This window comes from Vigna umbellata, chromosome 1 (genome assembly GCF_029865625.1).
Source record: "Vigna umbellata cultivar VRB3 chromosome 1, Vumbellata_1.0, whole genome shotgun sequence".
NCBI lineage: Eukaryota > Viridiplantae > Streptophyta > Magnoliopsida > Fabales > Fabaceae > Vigna > Vigna umbellata.
Window position 1 is genome coordinate 49723793 of NC_142165.1, and position 9998 is coordinate 49733790.

A 9998-nucleotide genomic window follows, 5' to 3' on the forward strand; every position below is an offset into this window, starting at 1 on the left:
TGTGAACTGAATATTTAAGGATTTGCTTTATAAAATAATTTCAAGCGACACTTAAATTTAAAAGCTCTAATTTATTTAATAACACAATAAATGGGTTTGTGAGATATATGTGAATTATCTTTAGAATTACACTAGGTATAGTTGGACTCAAGTGAGTGATCTTAGTAATGTTAATGGGTCAACAATAGTCTAACTTATTTTTTTTTATTTAAAAAAATATTAAATATATTTTAAATATTTTAACTTTGACTAAAATTAAAATTTGTTTTTCTTTCTCAAAATACAGTGTAATTTCTAAACTTAAAAAATAAATATATTTAATCTTTTTAACTCGATTGTGGTAAAAAAAAAATTATGTGTTAAATAACATTTTAAGTTGATGTTTAAGATATTTATATCATTTGACACCTTCTAACTTAAATGTCATTTTGAAATACTATTTAACAAAAATAAATATAATGTTGGTAGGTTAAGATAATTATATCTATTTATTTTTTAAAATTTAAAAACTAAATTATTTATTTTTTAACAACATTTTATTAATATATCAAAAAAAGAAAGAAATTCTAATTTCGTGTAAGTCTATGAACCAACAAGCAAATTTAGCTCTTAATAAAATACATAAAATAATTAATTTTTCCTTAAACATTTTCCCTTGAACTCTTATCAATTTCGTCAATTATAGCTCTAAAGAAAACAAAGCCCGATTCCTTGTGATTTTCCTTCATCAAGTTATAGCCAAGTACAAAGCATCAAATCTTGAATTGTTTTGCCTAGAGAAATTTATTTTCTACTCTTTTTTTTTTCTTTGACGGGTGCATGCATGATTTGAGAATCAGTGGAATGTGCGAATTCTGAGTTTTTAACTTCTACACCTAGGTGTTTGAAGTGATAAAAAAGATTTTGTTTTGATTTCATCATTTTCAACAAATCTTAGTTTTACTAGAAAACTAGTTTTTTTTTTTAATTCCAGTTTAAGTTTCATATGATAATTAGATTGTTTTAACGTTGTTTTTGCATGTATATATGGATCAACTTGGTATTTTCTTTTAAGATTTAAATTTTGGGAAAAAAATTCTTTTATTTGATTAGCTTGGTAGTTTTTAAATTTAGATATGAAATTAAAATTTTTCTCTACAAATTTTAATATATTTTGACCTATAAACTTTAAAAATGAATAGATATAATCTAATGAGTTAATTTATTTTTAAGTATTAAACACTAATTTTGGTTGACATTTGAACTGAAATATGACAAAGGTAAATGACTCAAATATTAGTCTAGATTGTGGTTTGATATGTCAAAAAAATTTAACTTAATTGGATTATAAAGATTATATCTATTTATTTTTTAAAATTTGGGACAGAGAAAAATTTCAATTTTAATCAAAATTAAAAAACTAAAATACATATTTAATCTTTTTTTTTGTTACATGTGAATTGATGTATAAGACCTATTTTTTTTTTGTGATGAAACAAAGTTTAAACCAAATTTATGTTTATAAGTAGGGATGATAAATGCACACATTTCAATAGATATTATCTCTTGTCTTGTATTTGATAGGAAATTCTCACATTTAATGAATATGAATATGAGTAATATTCAAATTTTCAAATTAAAAATATATATGGATATAAACATTGAGTTCATGTTCCTGTTTTCATTTTAATATTGTTTTAACTTACTAAATCATTTATTAGCTAATATAAACACTTATATGAATGATTTTTATCTTTAGTTTCGTAACTTACTTTTAAATGTATATATTTGATCATTTTACCTATATAATTATTTGACATTTATTTAATTACTATTTAATATTCTTATTCGATATTTACACAATTATATTTTCTTTCTTAATATTTGATGTTAAAAAAAAAAACAAATGTTTATCTTGTTTACATCAAATACTTTAGTACTAATGCAGGTATGATTAGTGTATTCATTACTCAATGAAATGGGATAAGAGAAAAATTTCATACTTGAAAAATAAAAATAGGTTTTTACATTAGAAACTAGATGGAATAGTCAAACCCACATTCAAGTTATTAGAATAACTATATCTAGTTTTTTAGTTATTGTATAATAAATCAATAATTGTACTTTGGAATTGATCTTGGTAGGTTTTAACTTAGTTATCAACGTGGTATCCTAATTTTAGTGACTTATAATTACGGATTGGAAGTGCATTTCTTTTATTTGAGATTACTACACTAAATGATATTTGGTCAATGAGAGTTGAGAAATTAATATCTTAGCACAAATTTGAATTATCAAGTGTTAGATATCTACATTATTTGCTCATAACGTATTTTTGCAAGTAAAGAATGACCATAGAAAAATGTTAATATATCCTTATTAATATTTAAACAAGTCGTTTTTATTGAGGTGAAAATCCACAGTAAAAAAATTAATCAATTTAAATTAGAATATTTTACATAAATATGAATTTGTCTTAAAACATGAATGTGCATGAGATATAGGCTTTTAAATTTAAGTATACGTGTTCCTTTTTACATTTATTAATAAAAAATGTTCAACTTAATGTTTTTATATTTGTCAAATCATTATAAATTTCAATTACGTAATGTCTCTAATTTTACTTTAAATTGACATGCATTAATGGTTAATGGAACAAAATTAAATGAGTTTAGGTGTTAAATTTAGAAAATAGTATACATTTGAATTGATTTTTACTTATATAGTTTATTATTTATTATTTCATGATGTATTTTAAATAAATTACAATTTAAGAATTCAACCATTTAAAATCCTTACTACGGTACAAGGACTTAATTGAAATACATTTAAACAAATACAAAAAGTTTTCTCTACTAGAAGGGAATTTGTAAAGTGTGGCAAAATCTGTAAGAAATATATATTTTTTATCAATGTTTTAAAAATAAAAGGGAATATGCGCAACGAGGTAAAATATACTAATAAGATCTTATTCTTAAAACCATTGAATTCGAAATTGAACTGTTTTTTCTAATCCTCAGCCTTTTGAATTTGTTATTTACCTATCATTTTAAAATTTTAAGATGAGATTGTTATTTTATAGATTATATATTTTTATTTAATTTATAGAAAGTCGAAATAAAATAAAAGTGTGATAAGAAAAGAAATTAATAAGTTCTTGGTGAATCCTTGAAGTGTGTATTGTTGGAGTTTATAAAGAATAATGGCAATTTGATGATCCCAATGTGCAGTGATGTGGTCATAAACCAGTGGAATGTAAGTCACATGCTCTGTAGAATCAGGATCCGTGTAACCTGCAAATTGCATTTAATTTTAAGATTTTCTCACCATATTTTTAATTACTTTCTTTTCAGTTTTTCAACCACACCCCATAATGTGGATATATATTACTTTTTTTTCTCAAATCTAACCTCACAACCAACCAACCATGCTATGTCAACCAAACTTCAAAAAATAAAAAATTATAATTGAAAAGGTCTATGTTAAATGTATTCTTTCTCCATTTACAACTATTATAAGAAACACATTTCTTTAGTTACAGAAATTCATTCATAAATGTAATATTTATGGGTGTGACTAATTTTAAAATAAATTGAAAAAAATGGAGAGTTTCCATATAGTGATTGTAACACCCACACAAACAAAACTATATAGTCTTTACAATAAAAGTTAAACACATAAAATATATGTAAATATGTACATATGTTTAATAAAAGGAATCATAAACAAATTTCAATTTACATATCTACTCATTTATATAATTCAATCTAGTTGTTCATAATCTAAAACAACACACATGTGAGAATAAGACATTGGAATACATTTTTAATAAAAAATATATATATAAAAAAGCACTATGATTAAAAAAATTTAAACAATTAAATTCCATCAAAACACCAATATATAAAAAATCATAAACATAATTCATAAATTTATATATAAAAATATATTTAATAAATAAAATATCGAATAAATCGTATCAAGTATGTCTTATTAGAGACTAATATATAATCTAAATCAACACTTAGATGTAAACCTAAGAATAATGGATTGAGATAAGTTTATTTAGACCATTAGTGAAACAAAATCATCTCTATTAAAATGTAGGTATCAATACATAAATCAAATAATAGATCACATATCATATTAGATATGTAACCACATATTCATAGTAGTCTTATCATTTTCATACAACATAATTCATTTAAATAAAATCAAAAATCAATTAAATATATAAATTAATATTTATTTTATAATTAATTAATATTTAAAGACAATTCATCAAAAAGACAAGAAGAGAAACACTTACAGTATTATTTTTACTTGAGTGAAAAACCATTTGCTTGCAAAAATAGGATAAAAATTTTCACTTTAGCCAAAATATATTTGAGAGTAAGGTTTTGATCTCTATTTTTATTTGAGTGAAAATTATTCACCTGAGTAAAAATATCATAACCATACTAATGTAACAAAGTATATAAGTTCTTAAATGTTTTCTTCAAAGTCAATTTATTAAATACAACTTTCAAACATTCCAAAATTATCGATATAATTTATAATTTTCTCAAATATTATGCTTTAATAATTTCAATTCAACCTTGACGTTCAAACTCATTATATATATATATATATATATATATATATATATATATATATATATATATATATATATATATTCACATCAAACTCAACAACTAACATTAAATATTTCAACTCATACAATCACAACTTGAATTCGTCTAATGTAAATCCACCTTAAAAAAAATACAAAACAAATTTTATTCACTCCAACTATACAAATCTTGTATCAAATTCAATCGTTAAAAACATGTTCAAACAATAACCCTGCATAAAACTTAAGGTACTATGACCACTTTTACTTACAAATCATCTATCCTAAATTTCTGTAATAAATAAATAAATAAACTTTCCATGTAATTCCTTATTCCAATTTTTTTTTAATTCAAATATAAACTTATTCAAATCTAGAAACCTAAAATAAAATATCTAAATACGACTAAATTTCAATATTAGTTTAGTCAAATTGAAATAATTGTTTTTTTCAACTGACCCCACTAAAGTTAATTAACAAAATTATAAAAAAAAGGAGAATAAAAAATCTTAGAGCATGAATATTCTTTATTTAAAAAAGGCTTAATTACCTACTTAGTCCCCATGTTAGGAGGTAATTTTCTGTTTAGTACCCAGTTTTAAAAATGTAGGCATTTGGTACCTATGTTTTGAAATTTGTATCAATTCAATCCTATCCAGTTAACGGCGTTATAATTGATGCGAGAAATTAAGGACGTTAATGATAGCCTGGGTGGAATAGCTATCAAATGTTTGAATGCATCTTCATTAACGTCCTTAATTTCTCGCATCAATTATAACGCTGTTAACTGGATAGGATTGAATTGATACAAATTTCAAAACATAGGTACCAAATGCCTACATTTTTAAAACCGGGTACTAAACAGAAAATTATCTCCTAACATGGGGACTAAGTAGGTAATTAAGCCTTTAAAAAATTAATCAATTATAATTAATCCTTAACTTCCCATTTATAACTCCTATCTATAACGAGATATATATATGCATGATTACATTTGAAAAGAGTCGTGATATGGAGAAAGAAAATTAAAGAGAAAGGGGATAAGAGATTTAAGAGGGAGAGAGAGAGAGCAGTGTTACAATGATGAAAAAACAAAATAGGTGTTATGATCATACCAAAGAGCAATGAGGTAACACTAGTACACTAAAAGCAAATGGCATAAGTTATTTTTGGTCATAGGCAGCGGTTTCTCAATCGAGACATATACTGACGAGGTAAAAAGTCTTCCTCTTATGCCTCGGTTGTGAACCGAGTTAGTATCTTGTCATCTACTGCCTTTGTTGGGACCTGAACCGAGGCAGTAGAGTGGTTTTTACTCTTTTTTTTTCTGGCCACACCTTGTGGAGCATGGGGAAGTAGAAGTGCGTCCAGAGAGTGGTTACAGAGTGATTCACAAACATTGAGAATTTATTATGAAGCTTTGAAGAAGCTTTGAAGACAACAATAAATTGATCTCTGGGAGGCAGGCCCTCTTTGATGACAGGGTGATTCACAAACTCTTGGCTCCATTTATATAACTTGGCAACAATATCTCAACCCAATATCTTGACAGCAATAACTTGGCAAACAATTTCCTGCAATATTTCAACCCAATATCCAATGAAATTGGCAACAATAATTCTCTCCTCCAAAGAACCTCTTCTCCTTCAATGCTTCCTGCAGGATGTCCAAAGCTTCCATGGTTTCCTCCGTTGCCTTCTCTCGCCCCTTCTTATCACTCCAGCACGCATTCCATATTGCAGGCAAAATCTACAAAAATAAAATTGAATGATGAGTTTTGAAATTGAAGACTGAGAACCCAAAAATCCCCAAACGAAACCCTCGCTGCCAAACGCAGAAGCGCCCGCCGCGCCACCGCCGCACCATCACCTCGCCCTTGTCGGTCCATCGTCGCGCCTTTGCTGTGCTAAGGACGATCCCCTACGAAGGCGAGATCCATCGCCAGCCGCTGCCAACGAAGGCGAGATCCCACAGTGTCGCCAAGCCCCAAATCGAAACCTTAAATCGAATCGCCAACGCCAAGCCCCAAATCAACGCCCTTTTGCGACCTCCATGAACAAGGACTGTCACGCCGCAAAGATGAAGTCGCGCTGGCCGTCCCTCCCTATGCGAAACCACGTCTGAACCTGAAAAGAAAGAAGGGAAGAAGAGAACCCAAAGACGAACCCAAAACGGAAAAGAAGAAGAAGAAGAACGACCCATGCACCACCGCGAGCTACCAAGAACGTCGCCTGGTTGCGCCATCTCCACACCGTTGCCTGGTCGCCTGGTCGCGAGAAGAAGAAGAATGACCAGGGTTTTGAAAATGAAATCTGATTACCCCTTACCCCTTTCGAACCAAAAGTACTAGAAAGACAAGGTGTATTGCCTCGGGTCCCAATGGACTGAGGCATTTTCAGGGTGTTAGGCATCGGGTGGGGTTTGACACGAGGTCATATTGTCTATATGTCTCGGTTCCCTTTAAACCGGGTCAGAAAAGTTAACTTAAACTACGAAAAAGCTACGGTTTTCTTATAGATTTCGGTTCTGCCTCAATCGAAGCCTATTGTGCGATTTCAAATCCAATTTTTTTACTAGTGTAATTATCATAATAAATATGAAAAATATTGTGAAGCTAAAATGGGAGATAAGTAGTAATCCAAGCTTTAGAGTCAGATTCTAAAAGGTAAATATGTTATAAGTGATTTAAATAACAATAATTTACTTGTAAAAAAACAAAGTAAAGTCTTTGAAAAGAGTTTTGGAATGTTGAAAAAGATACCGTGATCAATGTATGACATGATAAATGAACAAGTGAAAGAAAAATAGTTAAACTAATTTAATTTGTGCATTCTATTCCAAAAAGTATGATGAACTAGTACTTTATAAATCTTATCGAGCAACGTAAGAGTTGAAATCCATAACTTTTTAACAAAATAATACCTTTTTATCTTTATTTCCTCCTTCAATAAAGACAGCCGATGATAAAAGGGTTTGAATTAACAATAAAAATAGAGACCTTATATTATCAAGTATTTATAACATGTTAAAACAATTTTCATAATCCATAGGTTAATATATAATGTTTGGAAGGAGATTTAAAGAAATAGATTCTTAAAAATTGGGGGCATATATCCAATTGTTTATAGCAGAGGATACAATATTACATGGTTTGAAAGATTGCCCCGTAAATTTTAAAATATGGTACCAGCTCACAGATGAAGAAAAAATGAATTGAAGCTATAGAGGATCCAAGTTCATTCTTAAATTGTGGTGGTCAACTTGACAGGTATTAAAACAAACTTTATTGAGGTTATAGTCTCTTAAAGCCATTTAAGACATAAGTAAGGAGAATTAGAAAGTTATCTTCAAACATATTTATCCATAAACCAATAAGTCAACTCATCTTTTGACATCTAAAACAAAAACAATGGAGGAAGATTATTTGATGTTATAAGAATTTTTCTTTTATCTAAATCACTCACTCCGATCTAATATCTTTGAAATTATTATTTCTAGAATAGTTTGTATTTTTCTTTTCGCAATCTGTTTTTGGACTTCAATCCCATTTTAACCAAAAAAGAAAATAAAAAATAAAAAATGATAATTTCTTAATTAACTCGGATTGAGTTCAAATTTATTATCATGTTATCTAAGTTCTAAATTGTGTAAAAATGGAAAAAGTTACGGATAAAAATTCATAAAATATGTAGAATTGAAAAACAATCATGAATATTCTAAAATATGAAGACTATAATCATAAGAAAAATAAAATACAAAGACTAAAATTACTGATAAAGAATTAAAAATGATTCAAAATTACAATTTAACTCATAACATGTGTTATAATAAAGTATAAAAGAAACCAAAATTCATCTTGAAAAAGAAAGACACATAACCTACAACGAAAATCCTTTAACTAGTAATAAATATTAAGTGGTAGCAAAATAAGTTGGGTGTTGCTCCCTCCACCCCCACACATCTCTTCCTCCACCTCCCCTTTACTATTTTGCCCCTTCCTCTACCTTTCCTTTACTATTTTGTCCCTCAGTAAAATTTTATTTTTAAAATTGTTGTTTTTTAATTTTATTCATTTATAACATATTTCACTGATAACCTACGTAGTTTCTTGTATGAGTAAAATATTTTTCTACAAAGCTTGGTGATCGTGAAAAGAATTATCAAACAATCTTCTTCTTGTTCTCGGTGCAGTACGTGGTGTAGTGCGTTTATGGTGTAGTGTCCTTGTCATGGTTCCTCTCCAGGTACGTAGTCATAATCCTTCCAATAATCCTAAACCCTAAATCCTTCCCATACTTCCAATAATCCTTTTAATATCCAAGCCTATAATCCTTGCATGAGCCGTAAAACGTAGTAAAATAAAAACGAAACGTAAAAGGAACACTGCCTATGGACGGATGACATCCTTCAACGGATGTCAACATCCGTTGAAGGCAAAACGGATGTCGACATCCGTTTAAGGCAAAACGGATGTCGACATCCGTTTTGCCTTCAACGGATGTTGACATCCGTTGAAGGATGTCATCCGTCCAGAGGCAGTGTTCCTTTTACGTTTCGTTTTTATTTTATTTGTTTATTTTATTTACAGTAATTTATATTTAAATTTATAATTTTAAATGTTATATATGGTTAGTTTTTAAACGTAATAATTTTGTTAAAATATGAATTTGTTAAAATATGAATTTGTTATAGGTGGAGAAGAAGCTTAACGGAAGAGAAAAAGGTAAACGAAAATGAAAGAGAGGAAGAGGTGCATAGGGAAGTAAATCAGAAGTTTTAAATAAATTAAAATATTAAAATAATAAAAATAAAAATTTTAACTTTTGAGGATATAATTGTCATTTTAGAAGGATATAATTGGCATTTTAGAAAATTGGGGAGGTGGAGGAAGAGACCTGTGGGGGTGGAGGGAGTAACACCCAAATAAGTTTTACCCAGCCTGGTCACGCACACTAAGGTGTAAAATTTGGGTGGGCCCAACTTTCTTATGGACCACAATTTTGTTGTTTATATTTGGTCATTGATTGATCAAATTAATCCATTTCCCCCTAAATTTTACCATTCTAACAATAAATTTTAAAATAATAATCATAAAATGACAACATTTATATTTAGTTGACAAACATAATAAAAGTAAAATAATTATAAAAAAAAAACTGTTGTATTTTTTTATTTAAAAAGTAAAAAATAAGACGAGATAATATTAAATAAATGGAAAAAATTTATATATATTAAAATATAATTTTTCATTTAAAATATCAAACTACCGAATAATTTATGACTTATTGACTGGTCCAAGTTATCCTAATCATTCTTATGGAACTGTTCTTTTTCTCATTGCTGAAACTTCATTCAGCAATGAAATTGGATGGGTCTAACACAGTTATGTTCCAGCACACAGAAAACA